The sequence below is a fragment of the Neophocaena asiaeorientalis genome, unplaced genomic scaffold (genome assembly GCF_003031525.2).
Source record: "Neophocaena asiaeorientalis asiaeorientalis breed wild unplaced genomic scaffold, Neophocaena_asiaeorientalis_V1.1 scaffold314, whole genome shotgun sequence".
Classification (NCBI taxonomy): domain Eukaryota; kingdom Metazoa; phylum Chordata; class Mammalia; order Artiodactyla; family Phocoenidae; genus Neophocaena; species Neophocaena asiaeorientalis.
In genome coordinates, this window is record NW_020175489.1 from 1,363,071 (window position 1) to 1,383,800 (window position 20,730).

The 20,730-nt window shown below is 38.4% G+C and overlaps 1 protein-coding gene across 1 annotated transcript in view; it reads left to right on the plus strand.

Annotated features, from left to right (window-relative positions):
• The window catches only part of DNAJB9 (DnaJ heat shock protein family (Hsp40) member B9), a 409,736-nt gene that overhangs the window by 181,483 nt on the left and 207,523 nt on the right, over nt 1-20,730 (plus strand). Inside the window, exon 5 of the transcript XR_003006362.1 lies at nt 2,246-2,356. The gene's annotated coding sequence lies outside the window, so the exon portion shown is untranslated. The remainder of the gene's footprint in view (nt 1-2,245; nt 2,357-20,730) is intronic.

Sequence of the window (20,730 nt, forward strand, 5' to 3'; positions counted from 1 at the left end):
TATTCCCTCCCTCCTTTTTTTTTTCTCTTTCTCTCTTTCCTTTTTTTTTTTTTTCCTGGCAGTTTTTAAAAAATATCTGAATCTTATATATGTATTGTATAGTCAGGGGAAAGCCTTGTCCCTTATTTTGTCTTTAAAAAATAAATATTTTATCATTTTTAAAAAATTATAAGCTCCACAAAGGTAAAGAATTATGACAAATGCTTATTTTAGAAACCCTTAATATTTTCTACTGTAATTGGTAATATTAGAATTGCAACCAGTATTTTATTTATATATTTTTGGCTCCGTTGGGTCTTCTGTTGCTGCGTGCGGGCTTCCTCTAGCTGCGGGGAGCAGGGGCCACTCTTTGCTGCGGTGTGAGGGCCTCTCACTGCGGTGGCCTCTCCTGTCGCAGAGCACAGGCTCCAGGTGCGCGGGCTTCAGCAGCCGTGGCACACGGGCTCAGTAGTGTGGCTCGAAGGCTCTAGAGCGCAGGCTCAGTAGTTGTGGAGCACGGGCCTAGTTGCTCCGCGGCATGTGGGATCTTCCCGGACCAGGGGTCGAACCCGTGTCCCCTGCATTGGCAGGCGGACTCTTAACCACTGCGCCACCGGGGAAGTCCCTGCAACCAGTATTTTAATGAGCTTTCTGCTGTTCCTTTGCTTGAAGTGTATTTCTCATTTTCTTCCTGGGGTGAAATCCTAGTAGTTCTTTGAGATTTAATTAAAACCTTACTTTCTTTGGAAGTGTCCCCTGATCACCATCCTTTAGCCTCCCCATCCCCCAATTTAATTGCTTTTTCATTTGAGTTTTCGTAACAGTTTGATCATGCTACTTACCAATTTGTGATCTCCTTAAGCAGGGTGAGTATGTGTCTTACATTTCTTGGGTCAATTTTCCTGGCATAAGTATTAAAAGAGCCCCCTTTCACTCTCTGAAGTGTCCCTGTTTGGGTAATAGATGAGATGTCCATCCTATAGTGAAGAACTTTTCATCTCTAGTACTTCGCCTGTTATCTGGTACATGGAGGTTATTCAATCAGTTTGTCAATGAGTTTGAATTGAATTAATCATTTAATGGCTGGAAGGACTGTTAGAGGCTTGGCAGAAGCCTTTGTGTATTTTATAGTTATTATTTGTATCTATTATTTATAAGTATTAATGTTCAAAGACAGCCAAAGTAGGATCCCCTGAAGCCATTAGTTACTCGGAAGAAGGTAGAGGTAACCTGGACCAAGCTTTTGAGGAATCGGCTGAACCCTAGTCCAGTGGTTTCTAAATGCTGATCCAGAGGAATGTCCACAGGACAGTAAATACCCTTGAAGATACTTTTATTGTTTCATGGCAAAAAAGAGAAAAAATAAGGTCCAGGTAGTGAGTTAAAACTAAATGTATTTATTGGATTGATCTTTCTTTTTAAATTTTTATTGGTGTATAGTTGATTTACAATGTTGTGTTAGTTTCATGTGTACAGCAAAGTGAATCAGTTATACATATACATAAACCACTTTTTAAAGATTCTTTTCCCATAGAGGCCATTACAGTGTATTGAGTAGAGTTCCCTGTGCTATACAGTAGGTCTTTATTAGTTATCTATTTTATATATAGTAGTGTGTATGTGTCAATCCCAATCTCCCAATTTATCTCTCTCCCCCAACCCCCTTACCCCCTGGTAACCATATGTTTGTTTTCTACATCTGTGACTCTGCTTCTGTTTTGTAAGTTCATCTGTACCCTTTTTTTAGATTCCACATGTAAGCAGTATCATATGATATTTGTCTTTCTGTGTCTGACTTACTTCACTCAGTATGACAATCTCCAGGTCCATCCATATTGTTGCAAATGGCATTATTTTGTTCTTTTTTATGGATGAGTAATATTCCATTGTATATATGTACCACCTCTTCTTTATCCATTCCTGTGTTGATGGGCATTTAGGTTGCTTCCATGTCCTGGTTATTGTAAATAGTGCTGCAGTGAACATTGGGGTGCGTGTGTCTTTTTGAATTATGGTTTTCTCAGGGTATATGCCTAGGAGTGGGATTGCTGTGTCATATGATAGTTCCATTATCAGTTTTTTAAGGAACCTCCATACTGTTCTCCATAGTGGCTGTACCAATTTACATTCCCACCAACAGTGTAGGAGGGTTCCCTTTCTTCCACACCCTCTCCAGCATTTATTGATTGATCTTTATTTTAAGATTATATCTAGCGTTAGGCTATTGTTTGTATCTTAGAATTTTCTTTCTTTTCTGAATTGACAGTAATTGAAAAGAACTTTCCTTATCAAAATAAGAAGTTGGCATGCCCCAAGTCTGGCAAACATTGACTAAGAAAACAGGCTGTGGATGGAAGGTGCTATCTGGACTCACAAGGTAAGAATGATCAAAGGGCTCAAACCTATGAGTTGTAGAAAGACCCATCACCTTTCCCTATCCATTCTGGAAAATGAGACGAACAGTGTCTTTTTTTGTTCACTACTTTGTCCCTAGGATGTATACAGCCTAGTACACAGTTAGTATTCAATAATTTGTTATTTAAATAAATTCAGAAGTTCCATGAATAAATCATGTGCTGAAAACATCTGAAGTGACCCAACCTGGTGAATGGTTGAGTTAGTTGTGCTCTGCTGATTATCCAGCCCTTTCCATGACAAGGAATCAGTAACTCCATCAGTTATTGCTTCTTGCCCTTTACTTGGTTAAAGTTTTAGCTAAGGATTCAGTGTTTTTTGTGTGTGGATTATTATAATGGTTTCTTTTTTTTCATTGTTAAAATACACATAAGATTTACCATCTTAACCATTTTTAAGTGTACAGTTCAATGGCATCCAATATATTCACACTGTTGTGCTACCATCACTACCATCCATCCACAGAACACTTTTCATCTTGCAAGACTGAAACTCTGTACCCACTCGACAATAACTTCTCCATTTCCTCCTTTCCCAGCCCCGGTGACCATCATTCTACTTTCTGTCTCTGTGAATTTGACTACTCTATGTACTTGATAAAAGTGGAATCATACAGTATTTGTTCTTTGTGTCTGATGTATTTCACTTAGTATAATATTCTCAAGGTTCATCCATATTGTAGCATGTTTCAGAAGTTCCTTTCTTTTTAAGGCTGAATAATATATATATATATATCACATTTTGTTTATCCATCATCTGTTGATAGATACTTTAATTGCTTCCACCTTTTGGTTATCACAAGTAATGCTGTTATGAACATGACTTTACAAATATCTCATTAAGTACCTACTTTCTCTTCTTTTGGGTCTATATCCCAAAGTAGAATTATTGGATTATATGGTAATTTTATTTGTAAAATTTTTTTTTTTTTTGTGGTACGCGGGCCTCTCACCGCTGCGGCCTCTCCCGTTGCGGAGCACAGGCTCCGGACGTGCAGGCTCAGCGGCCATGGCTCACGGGCCCAGCCGCTCCGCGGCATGTGGGATCTTCCCGGACCGAGGCACGAACCCGTGTTCCCTGCATCGGCAGGCAGACTCTCAACCACTGTGCCACCAGGGAAGCCCTATTTGTAAAATTTTGAGGAATCACCACACAGTTTTCCATAGGAGCTGCACCATTTTACATTCCTACCAATAGTGCCAAAGGGTTACAGTTTCTCCACATACTTGCTAATAATAATTATTTCCTGGATTTTTGGTAGTAGCCATCATATGGGTATGCTATCATGGCCTCTGTCTCCAGGAGTTTTCTTTAGTGTTTTTTATTTACCTGTAAATCTGACCATGTCAAATCTATTGATGACTCTCAATTTCTTTTTTTTTAAATTCTAAGGTTCTTAACATGCTAACCTCTCAGGTCTAATTTCTATCCACCCTATAATCTAGTCATAATGACATATTTGCTCTTCTCTATACTTACTGTTTGATTTCAAGTCCCTATGACTTTGTGTTAGTGATTTCTTCAGCATGGAGTGCTTTAATTCCATGGTTCCCAAATTTCATTTCTTCTGTTTGTGCCTTTTCCTTCATTAACTTCCCATCTCTACTATTAGTTTCCTATGATTTTTTTTCTTTGCATACATATTAAACAGTTCACTGTTTAAAATTTAGCCTCATTCTAAACAACAACAAAAAAATCCATGAAATAATGGGTTTAATAAGGTGATCATATTAATTCTCCACACATCTTAATAAATACATTACCATTACATTTTTTAAAGGCCTATCTACATATCACCAAAAATTCATCTTGAACACCACCAATGATGTATATGCCACACTTTGTGGAAGACTTTGGTAACCCACCTTCCCAAGTCTATCTGCTCAGCTCCAGCTCATCCTTAGGATACGTTTATGCATTAGTGTAAGTCATGTAGGGAGTTGTGGTGCTGGCTCTGGAGTTAGATGAGTGGGTCCAAATCCTGACCTGCCACTCACTAATTGTGTGACCTTGGCCATGTTATTTAACCTCTTTTGTAAAAAGGGGATAATAATAGTTCCTACCTGAAAACTTGTGAGGTGTTATTAGGATAATGATGATGCATGCAGGACTCAATGTTTTCTAACTAGTCTAGCTCTCCTTTTGTGCTCCATATCATGAAAAGATGATCAACATTTGCTTCATTCAAAGTTATCCCATTATGAAATTGATGAAAACAAAGGTAAAGTGGAATCCATGCAGGGTATGCTTTCATGATTATTCTAATACAAGTTAAGTAATTACAATCATTTGACCTTAACTTTTCTGGGTCCCTAAATTATAATATTTTAGAGCCAAATGGGATGTCAAATTGACCCTGAGGGTGTTTTTTCTGCCGGTTTCAGTCAACATCTGCGGGATTAGTTAATGTAACTCAAAGTGGAATAGAGGCAGAGGGGTGTGAAGCCAGTTTTTAACAGCTGCCTCTTCCTCTGCAGTCCCAGTGGTGTCAAAGAAAACCACATAAGACCCACCATTTATTTCAGTTTCCAGTATTAGAGAACACAGTAACAGTTGTAGAAATTGGTTCCTTCTCTCAGCTGTGTTCCTTTCTAAGTCTCTTATGTCGTGGTGAGATTTTTCTCTCTTGTATTCTCTAGTTCCTGAAGCAGCCCTATGCACTTGAAACTGTCCATTTCTTTACTCCTTTGTCCTCAAAATGCACGTTTTTCATTTACCCTTTCCGTGAAAGTACCTAGCGAACAGAAACCCAAGGAAGAGGAGAAAAAAAGAGGAAAGTATAGGAGGAAAAAAGGGGAAAAAAACCTAAAAGATGCTTGAAAGCCTGTACCTCTGAAACTGACATTTAACCAAAGACCTGGCTTTCTCGTTATATGCAAATGGCTCTGTCTGTATTTCTTAAGATAGTAAGTCCCTGGTATTGTACCAAGTACAGTGTGAGCATTCTATAAGGAGTGATACCATATTTTCATCTTCAAATCTAAGGATTCTCTTTGCAATGTAAGAGATACTCAATAAGAATAATGCCAATTTTTTTTTCTACCGGATCTATTTCAGTCACAATCATGGAATAAAAAAAGAGATTTACTAAGTAATTATTATTTCCATATTAATAAAAGAAAGATGGGCATAGTTTTCTTTTGAAATCATTCTTTTTTTTGTCTTAAGTTATTAAAAATATAAAGATTTTCTTTACTAGTTGCTTAACATATTTATGTATCCAAGACCTTTATCTTACAACTTTATGGACTTCTAGCATTTAACCCATGTGAACCTGACATTTAAGATGGAGCAGGTGGTATGGCAGTGATAACTTGAAACTTCAGGGATGGTTACTATTTTTCAGATATCTACTTTCAAGTTCTTATGATTCCTTCAGAGATATTAGACCTTTTAACCTTAATAAAATATTTTATATTTAAAAAATAATTAAGCTGTTTGTCAATAATGCTCATTAAGTGGAAGGTCATATCATTTGGCAGAAAATATGAATAATGGATTATACAAGCATGTTTACTGAAGAATTTAAATTATATTTCTAAAGAAGTTTACAAGTTTAGTTTGCTAAATGAATTCTTAGTGCTCTTAGCTAAAATTAATTAAATCTAGCAGAAAGAAAAAGATTTCTTAAATACAAAAAGAGTCAGATCACAGTCCTTTTTGTACTGACTGATTTCTCCACAATTTCTACCAAAAGTTGTGGTGTGTCAAAAGAAACTTTGTTTTTAAATTGTCATTGCAAAATGTAGCAACAATTTTTATTTAAACAATGAACCTCTCGAGCAGCAGCAGAGATTTAATTACATGTTTCCATGAGAACCATAATCCAATTTTATAAAATAAAATTAAATAAAACCAATAAGTTGGGACTTCCCTGGTGGTCCAGTGGTTAGGACTCGGCATTTTCACTGCCATTGCCCCGGGCTCAATCCCTGGTTAGGGAATTAACTAAGATCCCGTGAGCCATGCAGTGATGCAGCCAAGAAAAAAAAAAAAAGCTAATAAGTTGACTTTTAGAGTAGCTGCAAAAGAACACATCTTCAGCAAAGAATATGTGAATGACGTGATGGGATGTAGGGTACCTTGGGGAATGCAGCCTGCCAAAGATTTCTGATTATTGACTTGAATTAAAAAGATTAAAATATAATATATATAGGGCTTCCCTGGTGGCTCAGTGGTTGAGAGTCCGCCTGCCGATGCAGGGGACACGAGTTTGTGCCCCGGTTCGGGAAGATGCCACGTGCAGCGGAGCAGCTAGGCCTGTGAGCCATGGCTGCTGAGCCTGCGCGTCCGGAGCCTGTGCTCTGCCACGGGAGAGGCCACAACAGTGAGAGGCCCGTGTACCACAAAAAAAGAAGAAAAAAATATATATATAATTTTTATGGGGAGAAAGGAGTTGCTTTAAAATATGATTTTATTCCTTGCTGGCATGTTTCTTCCTCTTTTAAATAATAAATGTACTGATCTGAATCCCTTATTTTAACACTGGCTTACTGTACAGAGAACTGCAAACTTAGGTTGGGAGGAGTTTGGTTATTACGAGACACACACACTCAGGGTCCAGGTCAGTTTTTCTTTTTTTTTTTTTTTTTCATTACGCGGGCCTCTCATTGTTGTGGCCTCTCCCGTTGCGGAGCACAGGCTCCGGACGCGCAGGCTCAGCAGCTATGGCTCACGGGCCCAGCCGCTCCGCGGCATGTGGGATCTTCCCAGACCGGGGCACGAACCCGTGTCCCCTGCATCGGCAGGCGGACTCTCAACCACTGTGCCACCAGGGAAGCCCTCCAGGTCAGTGTTTAACCCAACTCTGGATAAGATCAGGATGTGGGCTGCATGGCAGCTCAGGTTGTTCTAATAGCAGATATAGGCTGTAGCTGAAATTTGGCTGTGGCAGAGCTATAAAAACTCTCTGAGTGTGTATCTGTAAGATTGACAGAGATTATAGATTAGTAGCTACTAACAGTGGCTGAGGAAGAAAGAAATAATCAAACCTGTGGTTAGTGACACAAGGAGTCCTGGGTTAGTGGGCCAGGGAATGGCTCAATTGAGAAGCATTTCATGGTCTTGGATGGCCCAGAGTAATTGATTGGGGTCTCCAACTTAATGACAGAACATTGCTGTACTTAGCAGGTATTTCCCCACAAACATGCAAACAAACCTCAGTATTCCAGGACAATAGAGTTTATTTCAAGTGGATGTCAAAACCAAGTTATACTCTCTTGGGAGGAAAGGCAGGAGAGCAGCTACAAAAGAAATGTTAAGTAACAGCTCTTCATAGAACAGAGTGCTAAAGAAACCTTGGACAGTTCACTGTTTCAGTCCTGAGAGTTGGTTTGGCCCAAACTTTTTAAATATCATAGAAAATTGCAAATATTAATTGTTCAATGTGAAAAATTATTTTCACATTATGCAATGTTTATAAAAGCTAGTGGCTTTAAAATCAGCTATAAATCTAATCTTCCTACCCCTCCAGATACACAGTGGGGAGAAGAAAGTATCAGCTCCATGATATTTTCTGGTGTGATGAGTGATCTGACTGGTGATGATGAGTTATTTTAGATTATCAACTGATTTGTCTTTCCACAAGGAAACCATAAGGGCCACCAGTTATATTTCAGCTTTTTCTTCTAAATCATTTTGTAAGATTAGATTTCTCACAGCTGAAATGACAGAATTAATGAGACTGTATAATAATGTTTTGATACAATAAATGATGCCAAATGGAATTTCTGTCATCCAGTCCAGTAGATCTGAGGCTGAACATTATTCTCTAGTGAAAACTTGGAAAGTACAAATAAAGTCATAATGAAGTACCTTGCTCAGAAGTAATAAAACCTTGGCTAAAATTTACCTTCCACCCCAGAGTCAATAATATATTAACTGAGTTGGACTGTGAAGCAAAACAAAACTGAGTTCTCTCCTGACTTGGTTACCTGTTTCAGAAGAGCAGCAGGGAAATTAATTTTATTGAGTAATATCCATAGAACTACTACTGCATGGAATGTACAATAGCGGACACAAAGAGGAATAAGGCATAGTACCTTTGTCTAATGATTTACCATCTTTTGGGAAAGAAAAAACCTAAATACAAATGACTGTTAATAAGGAGGAACTTGATAGATCAAATATTTTAGAAAAAGACTGGGAGACCTAGAGGTCATTACAATGGTAGAAAGGACATGAAAGAAAATACACTGTTTTCTAAAGATTTAGTGGTTGCTGTTCCTTATAAATTATTTACTAAATATATAATGTTGGTGTGGAAACTGTAGGTTCCTTGCATCTACCCTTTCTCTTAAATCCACCCCAAAGTATAGGGATGATCATTTAATTGGTTAAGTTTCAGAGATTAATTGGGCAATATTTGCTAGTAGGCAGGGGTGTTACACATTAATAAAATACATACATAGACCTGTCCTGCATTTTCTCCTTCGTGCCTAATACAATTAAAGTGATGAACTCATCCAGGCTATACTGTCAGAGAAATCCTTACCACACTTCATCATATATTCCCTTTTTTCCTTCTCTTTTTGCCGAAGAGTTTTGTTCAGATCTGTAGAGGTAACTCTGCATTCCCATTACTTCTCTGCTCTGATTTTCCAGCCAGGTATGGGCTTAAAGATTTGCATAATCTGTCCAGGTGAACTTGGAATTAACCTTGGGATCAAATTCCTTTTGTTCTGTCTATTCCAGTGTTTTGGATTGTGTGTTGGATATGGTTTTCTGTATACTGCAGTGATAAGATCCTTTAGTTGGGTCTGGGGATGGTGGGTAAACAGATAGTGTATCTTTTTTAATAGCTGGTATGGTTTTCTCTGGTTGAGTGGGCATACAGGTATGGGAACTTATGCTTGGAAATAATGTACGTCGTAGCAATGTAGAGTTTCTGTGTTGGGAGATGGGAGATACATCTAATGTGGGTACCTCAAAATGTAAATAGAGAGCTGTGCTGAGCTAGATGCACTTTGCTAGGCTGTGCAATTTCAAGGGCTGTTTTGAAGTTTTTAAAGTAAAAAATATTATACAATTGTATGTTATTAAGTTATTAATATTACTTAAGAACTTCAAATGGCTTAACAAAGCAATGTGGTATAGTAAGAAAATCAGGCCTTTAGTTGCAAATAAAATTTACTGATTGAGTAACTTTAACCTCAGTTCCCTAACCATCAGTTCATTCTGTGAAATGGGAGTAATCAAGTTTACTCCATAGAGCTATTGTGAAATTTAAATTCAATACAGCACATTAAGCACCTACTGTAGTCCTTGATACACTGTGGGACATCAGCAAACTGTTGTTATTGGTAGAAATTTCTTGGCACTTTGTAGGTTTCTTATAAATATTAGTTCTCTTAAAACTTTTAATCATTTTGTGGATAGTTATATGCCTAGATCTGGTAATAAATATGCTATATCAGCAGTAAAAACATTTCATCTTAATTTTATTATGATACTTATTGGAAATATTAGTGAGGTTTTGATTGTATAAAGGTGATTATATGGCATTATTATGCCATAAGTACTTAGGAATAATCAAATTCTGTGCTAAATTAGAGCTGACCCTCCCTGTGGTGCTGAGAAAGATATACACACAAGGAACATAACCATGGAAGCAAAGAAACACTTTATTACTGGCTGAAATTGTGCCTGAAATTCCAACAGAGTTCTTATGACCTGGACCTTTTCCTTGCCTCCTAGTCCAGACTTGAGGGCTTACTATGCTCCTACAGGGAAAGGTAAAACATGGAAAAAAGAATGTACTAGAATGAAGAAATGACCACATTTATGGGCCACTTCATTTATTCATTCATTTAAGTACCATGACCCTGTTCACTAGTAAGTATGGCTAACCTATGTCCTGGAATCAGATTAACATTCTTCTTCTTTAAGGGAGTTTATTACTCTTTGGAATTCAGTTCATTTAGTTCCCTGGAGGCTTTGTTCTCTGATGGCTCACAAAATGTTACAATTTTGTATATTGTCCAGCTTTTTCTTCTGTGGAAACAGAATTCAATGACTGAAAGTTTTGGGATTTAGATAATAAGTAAATAAGTAGAAACATATGGAAACTTTGGGTGTTGAACTCCAAAACCCACTTTCCCTCCATTATAGCACATTGAATTATTAAGCTCTTTAAAGACCTGGGATAGTGTTAGTAAGTTATATTTATATAGGGTTTTTCCAGCTAAGAACACTTCAGTTTTTACACTTAGTAGCTAATTGGATCTTTGTAGTCTTGTTATTTACACATTAAGATCCTTAGTTTATAGGTGAGAAAAATCACAATTTAATAACTTAAGCCAGTAAGTAATAAGACTCAAACCTGCTTCTAAGCACACAGAGCTTTCCACAGTTCCATATCAGCATGGATATTTAATATGGATACAGCCATATGGATTCTTTAAATGTTGAGTTTACTCCCTAAATGATAAAAAATGAATTAGAAGTTTAGTACCTGAAAAGGGAAACTGATTAGTGACAAATGGCACTTAATCCAAAGTTCATTAACTCTTGAGCCTCTTTCAGCCATTGATACCATTCCTTTCTTTAGGTGAAAGTCAACTGGATGATGAGCTTTGAAACTGTGCTCTTATTTTAGAAAAAAAAGGATAGAAGATTTTGCTGTTCTTGTAATGAGCTAAAACTGCTTCAGAAATAATGTCAACATATCTTTCCCAGCATTTTTCTATCAGTGGGAGACCATTATTAAAGTACAAATTAGTATTTTATTAATATTATCATTTACACATGCCATTTTTAATAACCCATGTACAGTTATACTGGAAAACAAAAAAAAAGGCATACAAAATTCAGCCTAAAGACAAGGCAGACATTACTTGTGAAAATATAGATATTTCAGGCACTAAGATTTATAGGATTTAAAGTTGTGGCAAGTGGATGGTTCCCTCATATCAAACATATGGAATGGCACAAATGTGAATGAATAGGATGTTCTTCCTAGTATATCTTTTAAGTGAAATACATTCTGTTTCTAAAAATTGGTCCAAAGTCACATGAAAAGAAATGGTAAAGTACTGAATTTATAACATGGGAAAATTCTACCCCAAATACCTTTATATTTTAATAGGTTTCAGGTCCAGATCCTAGAAATAATTAGGAACTAGAAACATGTAGTAAGATTTGAAGAAAATCACAAACCCCACAAACCCTATTTGTCTCAAAATATATTCTAGAGTGCCTAAATTCTTGCCATTGAAATAGGTGTATAGGTTTAGTGTATTTCTTCTAGATGGAACCTGGAAGTTTCACCTTTTATCTGGTGGAGGAAAAGAAAAAGTCAGGTTAGCTAGTACTCAGCTTGCAGAAAGGATTGCAATTAGAGAATGGATTGTGGTCAGATGAGTTTGTATAGGAGACGCATCAGAAAGGGTGTAGAGCTTATGACATTCCTCAGAGAGAGTAACGGCAATAAACATGAAGACACTGGGCATATGAGAGAAGAGAATGGTAGTGGAGTAAAGATTTCAACTCTGGTAGTTTCACTCAGAGACTTGATAGAGAATGTACTTGCTCATATGGGTAGTGTCTAGTCCTTGTCAATACCAAATCAGAGAATGCACACTCCCAAATGTCCACCATGTATGAGGCACTGCTTTGGGAACAATGGGATATAAAAATAAGAACACTTTCTCCTTTATGGAGTCTCTGATCTATTTGGAGATACAGACGTGGAGATACAGAAAAGCAGAGAGGCAGTAGAAAAGATAAATATCCACAAAAAGAACTGAGCATGCCCATCGAGTTTTATAGCAAAGTGCGATTTACAATTCCTAGAAAGAGATACTTGGGCCCAAATTCCAATGAGGAAGTAGGATTTGAAATGGTTCCTGAAGACTGAGAAAGGTTTGGATGCGTGGAATGCAGGGGCCATCTTTCAAAGGGAGTTAATCAGAAGAAGCACAATACAAGAGAAGGAGATAAATTTGTCTGGAGCAGATGATTCTCAGTGGGGAAAGATGGAAGATTAGTGAGGAGTTTGGGGACAGGAATGCATTGTGGGGTCTACTGCTTACGCCCCTCTTACTCTATTCCTTAAATGTTCATGCTGCCTTGGTCTCCAACCAGAAACCCACTTTCACTTTGCATAATCTCCCTAGGGACTCACATCCTGTCCTAAGACTTCAGTTATGAAGAATATGTGTTGAAAATTTTCAAGCTTATATCTCTAGCCATTGTGTTTCTATGTTGCTGGACTCCAAGCTAGTATATCCAATTGCTTATCAGACTTCTCTACTTAAATATCTCCAACTTTTAGGGAGACTAATGGATTCCAACCTGATTTTCCTAATCTCACTCAACCCTCTCTCCAAACTCCTTCTCCTCCTATAATCTTATCTTCTCTACTTTTTACTTGAATGACTTTGCACAGGTTGCTTAAGCTTTTTGTACCTTGCTAGCTACATGTGAAAAAATAGAGATAAATTTATTGTTATTTTCAGGAGTTTCTGGGAGGACAGAAACAGCCAAAATATGTAAAACTGTAAGAACAGTGTTTAGCACATAATAAAGCCCCTACAAATATATATATATATATATTCAGTTATCTAAGCCAGTATGTTTCACTACTTTTCTCCCAGTATTTAATTGGTCACAAAGTGCCATCAAATATATGCTTCTCCATTTCCTTCTCTCAATCCCCTCTGGCATGGCCTTAGTCCAGATGTGCATTACTTCTCAACCGTATTGTTGAGATAATTGTACTAAACTGATAAATGCTCCTCCTATCTCCAATTTCAATTCTCTCCCCTCTACTTTCCAAAATGCCACTATTGTCACCTTTTGAAACTGCACTGAACAAAGATGCTTCAAGAAAAGTGAATTGAATTCATGATGAGACCCAAATTCCCTTGAATCACACCAGGCTCTACATGATCTGGCCCCTGATTGCCTCTTTGGCTGTCTATTACACCGTTTTCTGAACAACTCCAGATGCTTCAGACATATCATATATTCCTTGTTCTTTACATTTTTACAGATGAAATTTTTTTCCACTTTTAAAGTCCATTCTTTAATCCCTTTTCTTCTCTTATCCAATCTTCCCTTCTTTTTCATGACCAGGTGATATACTTTGTCTTCCTAAATATGGTTCTTCCCAACCCAGTCTGGGTTGGGTGATGTATCAAGAAAACAAACAGACAGCATATGCAAAGTAGGTAATTTGAGGAGGGTTTAATATAGGGATTATTTACAAAAGCGTAGATATGATTAAGGGAAACCCACAAAAGATAGTGCAGGATCCCAGGACTAGCAACAGCTGGGGGTCATTATAACTGCTAGGCCTGACAGGGCAAGAGGAGGTAGTGGTTTACCCCAGAACGGACCACCTAACAGGAGATGTAGTCTGTTGTACAACCTGCAGCTACCTCTCAAGGAGGAATTGGGAGATGAACACCTGTCCTTAGTGTTCTTGTGCCCTCTGTCCTGCTTTCATTGTCTCTCATTATCTGAACCCAACTTGAAGCCAGAAGGTAAGGCTGTTGAAAGAGCCATAAGGTCTGCCTCCTGGCAGCATCACAGAGGAAGGGTGGAAAGGAGATCTGCAAGGACAATTGAAAACCATTCAGCAGAGGTGCTCCCTTCTGCAATACCTAGTCTCCAGAACATACCTTTATTATAAAACTTAACACATTGTATTGAATACATATCCACTTTTGTCATAAATTGAGAAGTTTTTGGTCATACAGACTACCTTTATATTTTCTTAGCATTTAGCCAGGGACCCAGGTACTTTAACATGTGCTTGGATGAATGAATGAATGAGTGAATGTCAATGTCACGGTAAGGTCTGTGCCCTCTAAAATGGGAATCATAACTGTTTGAGGCTGTTTATCTACTTCACTTTGTAGAACTCTAGATTTGGGCTGTAATTCAGGCTTTTCTGTTAAGACATGATGCCTATTTTTCTTTTGTGTGATATGTAAATGAATGCAAGTGTGCACATGTGCTGTTTACCTCATAATTTTTAAAAATGATGATGGGTCAGACAAATACAAGACAATTCACAAGCTTGAGCCAAATTTGAGAAAACAATTTCTGTAAGAAAATGATCTCCATTTAGTCATTTATTCACTTGATTTAACCCCATGCTGCTATTAGTTATGCAGGGAAATAGCATTTTAATGACTCTTCAGAAAATGTTCACCACAGGAAGAAATACTGTATGACTGGAATAGGCTAAGCGGATATTTATCTCTCTGTGCATTTTGTGGGTCTTAATACTATCACACCTATGTGCTCCAAGAAAGATATTATAGTAGAACAGCTGCTAACAAAGGTGTTTATAATTCAAATGGAAATTAGGACTTCAGAAAGAGCAAAGTCCTTTTGATCTGCTAAATATAAAATAGAAATTACATGATCTACTCCTTATGTTAATCACCATGACTACGATTGTAATTAAAGATAATTTAGAAAATAATATAAGGAGTTAATGTAATTCTGTCTCTTGGCCTTTTTAAATGAAGCACTCATTGAAAAAGTAGTGTTAGCTTGTTGTGATAATTATGATCACCCCAACTTCTTTTGTAACAAGAAGATCGTTTTTGAGAGTTTGAAGGAGGGGCTTCCCTGGTGGCGCAGTGGTTAAGAATCCTCCTGCCAGTGCAGGGGACACGGGTTTGAGCCCTGGACCGGGAAAATACCACTATGCCACAGATCGACGAAGCCCGTGTGCCGCAACTACTGAGCCTGCGCTCTATAGCCCGCACGCCTAGAGCAGAAGCCTGCACACCACAATGAAGAGTAGCCCCCGCTCGCCCCAACTAGAGAAAGCCTGTGCACAGCAACGAAGACCCAACGCAGCCAAAAATAAATAAACAAAAAAAAAAGAGTTTGAAGGAGACATAATCTTCCCCTCCCCCCCCCTTTTTTAACAGATGAGGAAACTGATCTTCAAAGAGGTTGTAACTTATGGAAATCACTTTGTATTTAGATGCAGAGATAGAACCCTTGTTTGTGGATTTCCAAACCTAAATTTCTTATACTACATCATGCTGTCTCCCTAATGCTAGGCACTAATGGAGTAAGACATCATCTGAAATTAGGCAGTCAACCCCCCATGGCATTTGATGTGGGTGGACTGCGATTCCTGGAGAGTCAAGGACCTTATTACAGAGCACAGGGATTCATTTAACGTGAGCTTTCATACAGAATATGGAAGCCCAGATCCATTTATAAACTACAGAACTAGAAAATCTCTCTGCTAAGGAGGTTTTGTGGGTGAATGGTTATAAGATGCCATCACTAATTATTTTCTTTCATTAATGGCTTATCAAAGGAAAGCCAAAGTGGTGTCTGTGTTGTTCTGGGAAAAATAGTTCTGCTTGTTTTATATTTTCATAAACAAGGAGAACCATTTTTTTTCTAAAGTATTTTTTATAATTGTAACTTTTAATGGGAATTCCACTTCTTCTCTTTTGCTGATCACACTGAATCTTACCTCCCTATGTTTACATGGCTCAGATTTACTGTTAATATTTTTGCCCTGTTCCTAGCTTCCTCCATAATCATTTGTATTAGCTTGAAAGCTGAATAAAAGGAAAAATGAACTAAGAAACAACTGTTCACTTGATTAAATGGAACCCATTTATTCTCATATCATGGATGAGAACTTATCACCTAAAATCTCATCACCATTTGTTTCCATCTCCTCTATGTTTCTGGCTGCGAGTGAGAATCTTTAAGGCTTGGAGTTATTTTTTGATGTTAATCCTTAAAAAACCAGTACTAATCTTTGTCATTTATGACAGATCCTGACATTAGGACTGCTGAGTGCCAATTTGGAGAAAATAGATATAGTGTTATCTGAGCCATTTCCCCCATCTGGCAAGCATCAGGGATCTCTGCTGAAATAAGAAAGGGGTTCACTTCCAGCATAGGAAGTGTTACCTCTAACCCTAAATTTTACCGTAAGTTTCAGAGTAAGATTATCTGACTCCATCCTGAACCTCACTTGGCCCTTTCTCCCCAAACTTGCTCTTCCAGCAGTTTCCCCCACTTCAGTAGCATTGAAAATATGGCCCAAGTTTGGGTGATGGGAGTGACTAAAGATGAAATACAGAGACCTGAACTAAGCACCTAGAAGCTCATCTCACGGTCTCTCAAGAGTACAGTTAGTTATGCAAGATGGAAAAAGAATTTACAAGTCAGCCAGGCCATCCATCTACCTTGAGGTGGTGGCTACACCTAAAATCTCATTGATGTGAGAACTAATCTGCTTAAGGCATTTAGAAAACATTCTAGAGTAGATATCATGACTTGCTTGTAAACAGATGCATAGAAGGTTGAACATGAATTTGAGATATGTATATATTAAAAGAAAGACAAAACAGTTGAAGCCTATTCCAAGAGTGGGGTAGTGTTAAGTGTCTGTTAGAGGGAAGCTTTGTGCTCTGTGTGAAGGGAACCTTCAACTGCCTTCAAAACTTTCTTCTCTCTAAGGTATCCTGGGAACAGAGAGGGGCTCAGCTTCGGTAACATTTGAATCAGTGTTTGGAGAGTTTTCAGAGTTAGCCTTAGATGCCTGTAATGGGTGAAAGTAAACCACTTGTCATAAATCACACCAGTTTATTAGTAGTAGGTGGGATAAATCCTGCAGTAAGTGGAGAGAGACTTAATGAGAGAGTGCTTTATTCCTAAAGCATCTGAGAGAGAGACAGAGCTGTAAATAAAAGGCTTGGTGAGAAACAGAGGAGGGAGGGCACTGGAGAGGTGCCCTCCTCTGAAACAGCAAGTATCTGCCACTAAACACCTTGCTTTGGGGACCTAGATCGCTGGGCATTGCAAAAATAGTAGGTTGTGTGTCCGAAGAGATTATAAAAAAATGACTGCCTGAGAAAGGCCAACTATTGTTCTTTTAAAAGTATTTATCCTGGGCTCCTAACATCAGCAAGCTGAGCTTGTTCCTCTGAAAATATTGGGAGACTGGCAAGAGACTAAGCGGAAAAGCAGGATATAAAGTGAGAGTTCTGTTACCCTTAACAGGGTAAGGGTAACAGAGTCGACCCATATCAACTCTTCTTAGGAGCTTATTTCCCAGCTCTCTCATATCTTCAGAATTTTCCTCTTCACTGGCCTTAACCAGCTTGTCCATGTATAAAAATGTCTACATACTAAGAATTATTACAGCTTTCCTGGATCTTGAGTCCCTTTGTTGCTCAATATTGTCCCTATTCTTTGTCCCTAAATTTGAAAGAAAACTCAATACTCACTTCTTCAGTCTTCCTCAGCTTGCTGGGGATTCTTATTCCCATCCATCACTCTACAGAAGCTAGCTTCTCAAAGGTTGCTGACAACCTCCTACATGCCCTATCTAATGGCTTCTTTTCAGCTGTTATCCTCTAGGACTTCTGTGGCATTTACCATGACAAAGCATCCTTTGGCTTCTGAATCACTACATTTTCCCATTTTCCTCTTGATTTTTTTTTTTTAAATCAGTCTCCTTTTAGGTTTCTTTTCCTTTCAGGAGCTTGTAAATATTGTTTTTTTACAAGAACAGGATAAGTTCTTGGTTTTTTACTTTTCTCATCCTCTTATTTATTGCCATGGCCTCAACTATGCTGATTTCCACAAACCTGTATCTCCAGCCCAGACCTTGTCTGAGCTGCCAATTATTGCCTTCATCTAGTTGGCCCTAATGCCTCTCAAAGGTCACATAACTAACTACTGTTCTCTGGTAAACTTTCTCCCCTCTTCTGCACTTTCACCCTCTTAATAGAATTACTTTGAAGTCATCCTCCTGGAAACTTTGCCATCTTTGACTGTTATTTCTCACAGCCCCAGGAGCCAATCAATAAGTCTAGCTTATAGTATGTCAAAACTAACTTTGAGATTTCTTTCTTCTTCCTGCATTTACTCTGCCCTTCCCCTCATTTGACTTTCCTCATTTCTCAGCTAGTTTAGTTAGATAGCCTCCTAATATTACCTTGTCTTCAGCCATCTCAGTACCTCTCCACACTTGTCCCAAATTTTCTCTGATATCTTTCTCTTATCATGTCTATTTTCTTCTTAAAACAACAAATGACTCCTCATTGCCAAGAACATTAAATTAATTAGCATGGTTTTAAGGCCCTTCCTAATTTTTTGCCATCTGTTTCATGGCAATCCAAGTGTATTAAGAGGGGTTTGGATGCACTCCTTGGACCATAAATGGAAGGAATGTTGATTGCGCCTGATTCTGTTTCTCAGATTGTTTTATGCAAACCCCAGGCCACAGTAGAACAAAACAGCTCCTTTGAATGGCATTCCAGAGAGGAGCTGCGTGCATGCATGAGTGAATGTGTATAGTCCAGTGCTAAGGAGATGCCATCCTGAAAAGTTAAGTCCCCATTAAGAGGTAAGTATGAAGTAAAGAAAATAAATTTGGAAAGAGGGAATAACGTAGGGGCGTAACTGGGGTAGTTTGTTTATTAAAAAAATCTTTTTTTGACAGGAAAAGCAAAGGCAACAAAAGCAAAAATCAACAAATGCGACTATATCAAACCAAAAAATTTTGCACAGTAAGGGAAACCATCAACATAATTAAAAAGCAGCCTATAGAATGAGAGAAAATATTTTCAAATCATGTATCTGATAAGACATTAATAAAAAAATATATAAAGACAACTCAATAGCAGAAAACAAACAATAGCCTGATGGGCAGTTCACTGATGTTCCACAGAAAATGTAGACTTACTTGAATAAAACTTAATTCCCTCACTTTCTTACTCCCTCCACCTATCTTCGCTCCTCCTACATTTTCAAGCTTGATGGATGGCATCGCGACTTAGCCTTCTAAGCCAGAAATGTGGGGATTATCCCAGATTTTTCCATTCCCCTGTATTCTGCATCCAACCGGTCGGCAAGTCTTATTCAGTTTCCTTAGTATTTCTAAACTGATCACATTTTCCTACTCTATTCCCACTACCTTTGTTCAGACCCACATCATTTCTTGTCTTGAAAACTGTAGCAGTCTCAGTCATCCTGGTATCTGTTTCCTTGCCTACATATTATGTAGTGGTCCCTCCTTCCCTCCTTTACTCCTTTGTATACAAAACATATAAGGAATGAAATCATAATTCTCCTTCTGCAAACCTTTCAGTGGTTGAATCAGCTCTGTACTCATTGCTTTGATTTTGCTCTGTGAGGCTGTTTGGACTGTGCTTCAAGGGAAGGTTAGGGCATCCCAACTCTGAATGGAATCTGGAAGAGAGTAAGGGTTCCAAGAGCTTGTTCTGCCATTTTCCTAAAGCGACAAAACCCACTATTCTATCCATGGAGAGATTAGACTGCATGATAGTTTTAAAAACATTCCCCAAGCTGTGCACTTCCTCTCTCGATCTGCATTTTACTGCTCTGCTTGTACTCCTTAGAGAAGCTAGTTCTAATAGGACTGATAGCCAACCTGTTTGGGAGCAAGTGAAGCAAAAGGAAAACTTTCAGAAGAACTCTTGCCACTGTCAGTTTTATTATTTTCTTGTTTTCCTTCTTAAATTTTCTTCTTGTTAGGTAGGAGGAAGTAAGCTTAATAGTTTTCAACATTCGCAAAATGACTGCTTGCTTGATTGCTAAAAATGGCTACTCTGCTAATTTGTGAGATTCTCCATCCAAGCTGTATAGATCCTGAGTCTGATTAGCCAACTTTGATTAAATTAGGTGGAATTGAGTTTCCCCACAGAATCCAGTGAACTTTGCTTCCCACACAGTCTTCCACGACTTTAGCAGGTCTCATAGAGCCCCTGAGTCATTCTCTACGGGGAGTGATATTTCTAAAATTCCAATGAAATATTATCACTTTCTTTCTTAAAATCCTTCGAAGGTAACTGATTACCTTTAGTGTAAAATTTATGTTGAATGATTTGCTTTTTAGGTAATGTGCCATGATCTCCCCCGCTTATTTTCTACCTTCCATTCCTTCCACCTAAGTTCTGCCCTCTCTCCACCACCCTGCATTTCTTCATCTATTTCTGCACTATTAAAAAACCTACAGTTACCAGGGGATAAGAAGGGCAGGGATATGGGCTTCCCTGGTGGCGCAGTGGTTGAGAGTCCACCTGCCGATGCAGGGGACACGGGTTCGTGCCCCGGTCCGGGAGGATCCCACATGCCGTGGAGTGGCTGGGCGCGTGAGCCATGGCCGCTGAGCCTGTGCGTCCCGAGCCTGTGCTCTGCAACGGGAGAGGCCACAGCAGTGAGAGGCCCACGTACCGTAAAAAAAAAAAAAAAAAAAGAGGGGCAGGGATAAATTGGGAGATTGGGATTGATATATACACACTACTAAAGTAGATAATAAGGACCTACTGTATAGCACAGGGAACTCTGCTCAGTACTCTGTAATGACCG